Consider the following 9555-nt stretch of genomic DNA (forward strand, 5'->3'; position numbering starts at 1 on the left):
TCCATACAGTAGTGCATTGCATTAATCTAGGCGCGAGATAACCAATGAAGTCACAAGTTGTTTAGATGCATCAATCGTCAGATATTTCTGAATTCTGCCTATTTGTCTAAAATGTAAATAACATGATTTGCATACTGAATTAACGTGATCTTCCATGTTCATGTTTGAATCAAAGATGGCACCTAATTTTTTTACATTCACGGACTGTTTAACTTTCGAGTCACTGACGGCTACCGATAGATCTTCAATGTGTTTTGAGTTATGAGGAGATGAGAACATGATGACTTTTGTTTTATCAGTGTTAAGTTTGAGCATGATTAGATTCATCCATGATATTACGTCTCGAAGGCACGATTGAATGCGTTGTAACGTTTCTTCCTTAGAAATGCCATCTAATGGTTTTGTTAATATATGATACATGTCCACCTGTAACTACTCTAAGACAACAACAATGTGAATTGATGCGCAGTTTGTGATTAGTACGCGTACAGACCTTTCAGGTAGAACGGGAGATAAAATTACATAAAATAACTATGTTATGCTGTATGTCCATATTTTAACAAAACACAGCTTAACTGTTATGTTTGGCGCAAGTTTTGATTTGTTAAACAGCCCATAGATTGAAATGCAGATAAAATAACATTGAATAACTATTAATGCTATTAATTCACATGATGATAATACACTGCTTTACTGTTATGTGTTGGGCAGATGTACTCTTGATTTGTACACGGTGTCACTGTATTAAATGGAAACAAAATGACATAAACCAAATTTCTTATGTTAGATGTTCACATTTAAATACTATACAACAACAGGAAATGAAATTACATATTGAACTTACTGTGAGAAACAAATCGCAAAATTAATATATCAGGAAGAAATATCTAAGAAACAAAACCAGACGGGTCTGAAAACCGCACTTCATTCCATTGAAATGCAATATCAGTCCCCATCCAATACCGTTGACGACACCCTGAGGTACTTGTAATTAGGTTGTGCATTTAAATTGCTGTTGTTTTAACAACTGCTAAATATTTTAAAAATATTCACTTTTGGTATATTATTTTATCAACTACCACTCAGCCATAACATTGTGCAAACCTGCATGGGACCTTTGCAAAAGTTGGATAAAACATGATCCGGCAGATGCACCTCACATTGCGTTAAGCGTAATGCTTTTCTTTGAAAGATATACATCACATCAACATGTTAATTTAGTAAAGACATTTAGAATGATTTTTTAAAGATGCACTCTTACTCCCAAATAAGATTTAACACAGTTAAAACAACTGTATGAAAATAAATGTCGAAAACAATGGTTCTTATGAACGATACCGAGTTTAATTTGAAAGAAATGTGCAGAAAACACGGTATTTCTACCTTATGTGACGATAAAAGATCACAGTATATCTATTAGCATTCATCAATCATTTAATATTTTTGCGCATTCTATTAAATACACGGTTACAATCTTGTTATCAGTAATTATTAGTTTCCATAAATGCATTATTTAGTAAATAATATAAGGTGTATCACTCAAAATTTATGTTTGTTATACATGTGTATGCATTGATTTTGAATAATAGTGTTACTTTAAAACTTTTAATAATGCAAATTGCTTGCAAGTTACAAAAACAATTTACTAGCATCTTGGCTCTCTATTTGCCTCATTCAATTTTTACAGTCATAGTAAAAGTAATATATTATAGAATCTTCTTGGATTTAATTAGCTTGTTAAAACGACTTAGTTACTCGTTAAGTTGACTTACGTTGAAATGACCTCGTTACAACGACTAATTATCTCGATACAAGGAACTTTGTATCTCGTTAAAATGTCACCTCTATTCCATCGAAGATAAATCAATTTTAACATATCATCAAATCTCCTTTACAACATAATGAATATGTTGACATTTCAAAATATTTTTTCTTGTTTCAAAATAAAACGTTTTTAATCATCGTCAGCTCCAACAGTATACATTCCGTATTTTATATAAAGTAAGTTTAGTGAGAACTGACAAAATTTCATTTAATAACATTTACAAGTATATGAAATATGTTGGTTAATTTGATGCTAACCTATGACGCAATATTCTTTGCGCTGTGCATATAGGAGCGCAAAGCGATTTAGCTGTCAAGGATTACATAAAACCATCCTGCTTAAGTTTATACGGAATACAAAGCTATTTAAAGGGACTAGACACCAGATGGTTCGAAATTCGGCAAATACAGTATTTCCTAATAACAAGCGTAGTATTACCGACACGAGGTAGTACGTGACCAATAATACATTAATTTACTTTATAAATTTTCGAATTTGAGTTATACGCAAAAATATCGAAAGATACATGTGTAGTAAGCAATGTAATATATCAGTCAGTAAAAACTGAGTGTGGATTTATCAGCCAACTATCAGAATGTACATGCTGAAAAGCAAAGCATAATTATCACCTGGGCCATTTTCAGCATAATTACATCTAATTGTTGTATTTCATAAAGATTAGAGATGAAGTACAAATGGAACAATGCATATAAAAACAGTTTCGCTCAGGAATTATTGGCTGTTTGCCACAATTCAATACCATTGATAATAATATTGATAGCACTGGACAATCTGTAAATGATGCTGTTAATGATTTTTCGAATTTTATACGATCTGTTGCGGATCCTTTTTTTCTCAATATGATTTCATTATAATAATAAACCTATTTCTTTTTGAATGCTTGTGTAAAAAAGAATGACTGGTTTGACGCTGAATGTATTGAAGCGCATAATGTATACTTAGGTGTATTTATAACCGATAAATCACTTGAAAATAGTTCGTTATTAGTAGAATGTAAGCATGTGTATAAAAGTATTATGAAAAAGATAAAGAATGCTGCATTTAGATTAAAAATGCAAGAAATAGAACATCTAAGGAAACGTTAACCTATAGATTTTTGGAAATATTTTAAATCTTATTCTAAATCAAAGAATAATAGCTTATTAAACGAAACTTTTAAAGAATATTTTTCAGCTTTAGGTAGTAGATTTTTTGAAAGTTTCAATGAAGAGTCAGATAATTAAGGTAGCACAAATGATTTTAATTTTATCAATGATACATTTCCTAAACTGGACCAGCCTATAACTGTCAATAAAATTCATATTGCTGTTAAAACACTGAAGCGTAAGACATTTCTAGGTACATATTTATTGGTGAATTAATATTTTATAGTCTTTATATATTTTGTTATCGCATTTGTGTGATATTTTAACAGTATTTTAAATACTGGATATTTCCCCCGTTAAGTGGATGGAGGGTGTTATTATACCGTTACACAAAAAAGGGAATGTAGACGATGTTTATAATTAAAGGGGAATTACTCTCCTTAGTTGTATTTCGGAAAAGGCGATCCACCATCGATGCTTTATTTATTTTAATGTCATTAGTACAAACATATTTAAATGACAATAAAAGGCTTTATGTTGTATACGTCGATATGATAAAAAGTTTTTCTATTTATAGAAATGCGTTGTGGCTGAAATTATATAAATGCGGTCTCAAGGCAAATTACTTCGAATAATTAGAGATATGTACCAAAAAGACAAATCTTGTGGTGAAACTTGTTCTACATATTCCGATTTCTATGACAATGTAGTAGGCCTCCGTCGAGAGACAGTTCTATCCCCTTTGTTATTTGCTCTGTTTGTTGAAGGCCTATAGTTATATTTACAAACAAATTTAGACTCAGGCTTACTTATTGACGATATTGTTCTTATTCTATTATTATTTGCTGACGGCATGGCTATCGTAGGTGGAAATTCAACAACATTTAGATAGACTTTCAGAATATTGTAACAGTCCAAGATTATGGTCTTTCGTTAAAAGGAAAGGGCTATTGCCAACAAATTGGGCCTACAATGGCCAGCCTATTGATGTCGTGAATGATTTTAATTATTTAGGAACTGTTTTTAATTACACTGGTAATAATGCTTTAAACCAGGAACATTTAAGTGGCAAAGCTTTAAAAGCATTAAATGTGTTATTGTGTAAATGTAAGGAGTAACCTGCAAACCAAATATTTTTGTCAACTATTTGATGCTTTTGTTGCCCCCGTTTTGAATTATTCTTCCGAAATTTGTGGTTTTACTAAGTCTAAGGAAATTGAAGGAATCCATTTAAAGTTCTGTTTAACGTTAGAAAAAAATACATGTACGACAAGTGTAAATTGGGAGCTTGGTATACATTAGAATTATACAATATTGGTTAAAGGTTACAAATAGCGTTAACATTATAATAAGTAGTGTATATAGGTATGCATTATTTGACTGTAATAAAAGAAAAATTAACTGGGTATCAAATGTTATAAAAACTTTTGAGTCAATATGGTTTTGCATACGTATTCAATAATTCTAATACGGTATTTGAATTTATAGCAAGAATAATTGATTGTTTTAAGCAAGAATGGTATAGATCCCTTGATAGTCCAGTTTTATATTTGTATTAGGAATTTAAGACTACTTTTGTGTATGAAGATTTTTTGGATGTATTACCTAAAAACGTACGACTAATTTTCTGTAGACTTAGACTTTCTGCACTTTCTGCACACCCGTTAAGGATTCAAACGGGTAGATGTAATCGTAATCGTATACAACGTGAAGAAAGATATTGTTTATTCTGTAATTCAAGAGGTATAGAAAATGAATTTCATTGTATTTGCATTTGTACACGTTTTTAAACTATAAGAAAGAAATACATAAAACGGTATTATTATATACGTCCGTCTGTTTTTAATTTCATTGAACTGTTAAACACTAGAAATAAACAAGAACTTATAAATCTATCTTTAATTTTCAAACAAGCTTTGAGTATTAGAAGATCAACATTAAATATTAATTTAAAATTATAATAGTTTTGTTAATCCTCACCTGATTTGAATATATATTTTTGAATATATGTATGATTCTATTTCATATAATGTTTAACCTATGTTATAGCATGTGTTTGTTTATTTATTATTTATTTGTGGTTTAGAAGATGATGTACTTTGTACAAGTCTTAATAAAATATCTGTTCTGTTCTGTTCTGTTCATAAAATTTAAGGGGTGTGGATTATCGTACGATGGTATTTTATAGTAAAATGTCATCTAATTAGTGTTTTTCACAAAGTCTTGGGTGTATCTAGCAATGGTTTACAGTAAATATTACCTTTTAATATTTTCCTTAATAAAAGTGTGGGGGGATCTCGATTGGTTTATAATAAACTTACAGCTATATATTTTATTTCATAAAATACCGAGGAAACCTGATTATGGTTTATAGGAAAAATGCATCTAATTATTGCAATAAATGAAACACAGATATACGAGGGTTTGAGTAAAGATATATTTTATAGCTTTTTTCATTAACTACTAAGCTATCGGACTATGGTTATGGTAACATGTTAATATTGTAACATTCATATATGGCTATTGTCTTTTAGAACGAATTTTTATAATTATTATATTTTAAAACATATTTGTGTTTAGTAAGCATACATCTAAATAATGTATTGCCTACACTGAAGGAAAAAAATCAAACCAAGAGCACAGTAATCATTAATGACAATTGCAGTTTACTCAGTTTTATTATATACACTTGCACCTTTTCGTAACGAAATATATCAAATATCATATGGGATGGTAATACTCGTTCATTTATCTTGATCAATCAGGTGGCATTACTCGACAAATATATAGCAAAAACTATGGGACTTGTCATACATTTGTGTAATGGCACTGTGGTCGTATTTATCGAGTATCATGTTGATTCAAAAATGGGACTTGTCATACATATGTGTAATGGCACTGTGGTCGTATTATTGGGTCTCATGTTGATTCAAATATGGAACTTGTCATACATATGTGTAATGGCACTGTGGTCGTATTTATCGGGCCTCATGTTGATTTAAATATGGGACTTGTCATACATAAGTTTAATAACACTGTGGTCGTATTTATAGGGTCTAATGTTGATTCAATTGTGTTGTCTCTTTCCGTTTTGGCCAACATTTAAAACTGCGACAAACCGAGGCATCGGCGGTATCTCCAAGAAAAAATTAACAGACGACCGAGGAATAACATGTACACCTTACCATAGAGAGTAATATTTAAGTTTGATGAGAAATCTATACACCTTAACTACAGCATTAATTATTTATAAAGCAGTTTTAACAAATAAAAAGCTATTACAACTAATTGGAAGTTAGTCCTTAAAGTTCATATGTATTTATCTAGAGGGTTTCCGCGCAAATAACGGTTACTGAGATGGCGGTTATTCCTGGATCAAAAATTCCTTTAATGTCCATTTAGATGATTTGTCTTCTTGTCATATAACCATTTTTTTGTATCAGAACAATCTCATAATTGGCAAAGTAACCTACCTTTTCTCAGAAAGAGTACAATTGGCAATGTAACATGGTTTTCAGCGTACAACCCCTATTCACATTAAAGCCCTCCGTGGTGTTAGCTAGATTAATATTTCAGATCATCGTACATTTTTGTACGCTTTATTCTATTTTAACAATTTAAAACTGATAGTCATGTCAGGTTTTAGAATGCCACTATACGAATAAATCGCAAAGGCGTGATCATGCAGTGGATCATTCATTAAAAATATATAAAGGTCGATTGGATTTCGCGAAGTGAAACATGTCAGACTTTGCTGACATTCTCTCGCATTATTGACTGGACTGTGGAAAAGATATGCCTCTTAACCAACAAAATATAAACTAGCTTACTTTTTTTGCCTTACAATTCCTGTTTTCAGTTAGATTTTCATTACTCATGACTGTGATATCTTATATAGTTTAACATTCTTCAATTTATAAATAACAATCTAAAACTAAGTGCCTTGTGGTAGTCTAAAGGTTTTAGAAAGCTACCATATGACGAAATAACAACGGCTATGATTTACAATATTTATGTACTACACAACAGTAAACGGACAACTGTTCAATATGGGAAGTGAGTATTTTGCTCGACCCACTGGAACTTTGTATTGAAGATGTATTGTTAAAGGTTAAAGATATAGGCGTTTTCTGTATTTGAAAAACTGTTTCTAAATGCTTCAGTGGTTAATATGTTAAAGTGTTTTAAGTAAATGAAGTGTACATGCAATGGCCATTTTATTCCAACTCCCGATCAGTTTAACAATTAACATTCATAAAACAGAGGAATTCCTCTTGGAATTACTGCAAATTTATTATATTCAATGGTTAAGTGCTTAGGCAACTTGTCCGTAATTGAAAGAATTCGGCTAACGAGATTAAGAGGATTCTAGACATACCAAAACTAATGTTATTGGTCTTTGTCATGTCGCATTTTCTCAAGTAAAGTACATGTTAAGAGGCTAGTCAGGTTATGGCATATAGTTTCGAAAACTTCAGTCCTGTCGCAACTGTCATTCTAAAATTAAACCATAATTACTGCAGCATGTTCAAGGGCACATTCACCGCTCACTTTAATAGGTGTCCGTTCATTTTCGTCATTTATTACCAGATAAAACAGTATTGCCTTATCACAATGTGATATACGAGAATATCCTTCTGGCATACTGTCAAGTGTCGATCTTACTTGGATTATTTTAGTTTGTTAACTAATGTTTTTCGAATTGGCAACAATTTGGATGACACTTTCGTCGTATTATTCCTCGTTATATTGTAACATTTCATAAACGGCTATTGTCTTTTAGAACGAAACCATATAATTATTATATTTTAAAACATACTAGTGTTTAGTAAGCATACATCTAAAAATAATGCAATGCCTACATTAAAGGAAAAAAATCAAACCAAGAGCACAGTTATCGTTAATGGCAATTGCAGTTTACACAGTTTAATGACATTCACTTTCCCAATGTCTTAACGGGGTATATAAAATAACTAAAAGTATGGTAATATTCGTTCATTTATCTTGATCATTCAGGGGGCATTACTCGACAAATATTTAACAAGTATTATGGGACTTGTCATACACGTGTGTAATGATGATACTATATCAAATGGTGTTGATACTTTCAGGTTTGGTCAACATTCAACTTTGTATTTACCAGATGAAAACGGCAACAACACCGAGGCAACGGTATTATTTTCTAGAAAAAAAACAACAAAAACAGACGATCAAATAATAGCATATATACCTTGCCATAGAGATTTATTTAAGTCTAATACGAAATCGAAAATCCTTAATTACATCATCTACATTCGTTCCTAAACAGTGTCTAAAAATAAAAAGCAATTCCAAGTAATTGGAAGGGAATCCTTAAACTTCAGATGTATTTATCTAGGGGATTTCCGCGCAATTTACGGTTACTGAGATGGCGTTCTTTCCGGGTTCATTAATGCATTTAATGTCCATTAAGATGGTTTATCTTCTTGTCATATAACCCTTTCTTGTATAAGAACAATCTCACAATTGACACAATAACCTACTTTTCCTCAGAAATAGTACAATGACACTATGACATGGTTTTCAGCGTACAATACCTATTCTTACCACACATTAAAGCCTTCCATGATGTTAGCTAGATTAATCGTTCAGAACATCGTTTACCTCTGCACGCTTCATTCTATTTGAACAATTTAAAACTGAAAGCCAGGCCAGGTTTTAGAGAGCTACTATACGAATAAATCGCAAAGGCTTGATCATGCAGTGGATCATTCATTTATAATCTATTAAGGCCGATTGGATTTTCCAAAGTAGAACATGTCATTGCTGACATTCATTCACATCACTGACTGGAACTGTTGGACTAGACATGCCTCTTAACAAACAAAATAAAAACTAGCTTACTTCTTTCTGTTACAAAATTGGTGCCATTTTACAATTCCTGTTTTCAGCTAAGGTTTTCATTACTCATGACTGCGATATCTTATATAGTTTAACATTCTTCAATTTATAAATAACAATCTAAAACTAAGTGCCTTGTGGTAGTCTAAAGGTTGTAGAAAGCTACCATATGACGAAATAACAACGGCTATGATTAACAATATGTATGTACTACACAACAGTAAACGGACAACTGTTCAATATGGGAAGTGAGTATTTTGCTCAACCCACTGGAACTTTGTATTGAACATGTATGGTTAACGGTTAAAGATATAGGCGTTTTCTGTATTTGAAAAACTGTTTCTAAATGTTGCAGAGGTTAATATATTAAAGTGTTTTAAGTAAATAAAGTGTACATTCAATGGCCTTTTCATTCCAACTCCCGATCATTTTAACAATTTCCTTTCATAAAACAGAGGAATTCCTCTTGGAATTACTGCCAATTTATTATATTCAAAGGTTAAGTGCTTAGGCAACTTGTCAGTAATTGAAAGGATTCGGCGAACGAGATTAAGAGGATTCTAGACATACCAAAACTAATGTTATTGGTCTATTTCATGTCGCATTTTCTCAAGTAAAGTATATGTTAAGAGGCTAGTCAGGTTATGGCATATAGTTTCGAAAAACTTCAGTTTTGTCGCAACTGTCATTCTAAAATTAAACCATAATTACTGCAAGATGTTCAAGGGGACATTCACCGCTCTC

This window comes from Mya arenaria, chromosome 11 (assembly GCF_026914265.1).
Source record: "Mya arenaria isolate MELC-2E11 chromosome 11, ASM2691426v1".
Classification (NCBI taxonomy): domain Eukaryota; kingdom Metazoa; phylum Mollusca; class Bivalvia; order Myida; family Myidae; genus Mya; species Mya arenaria.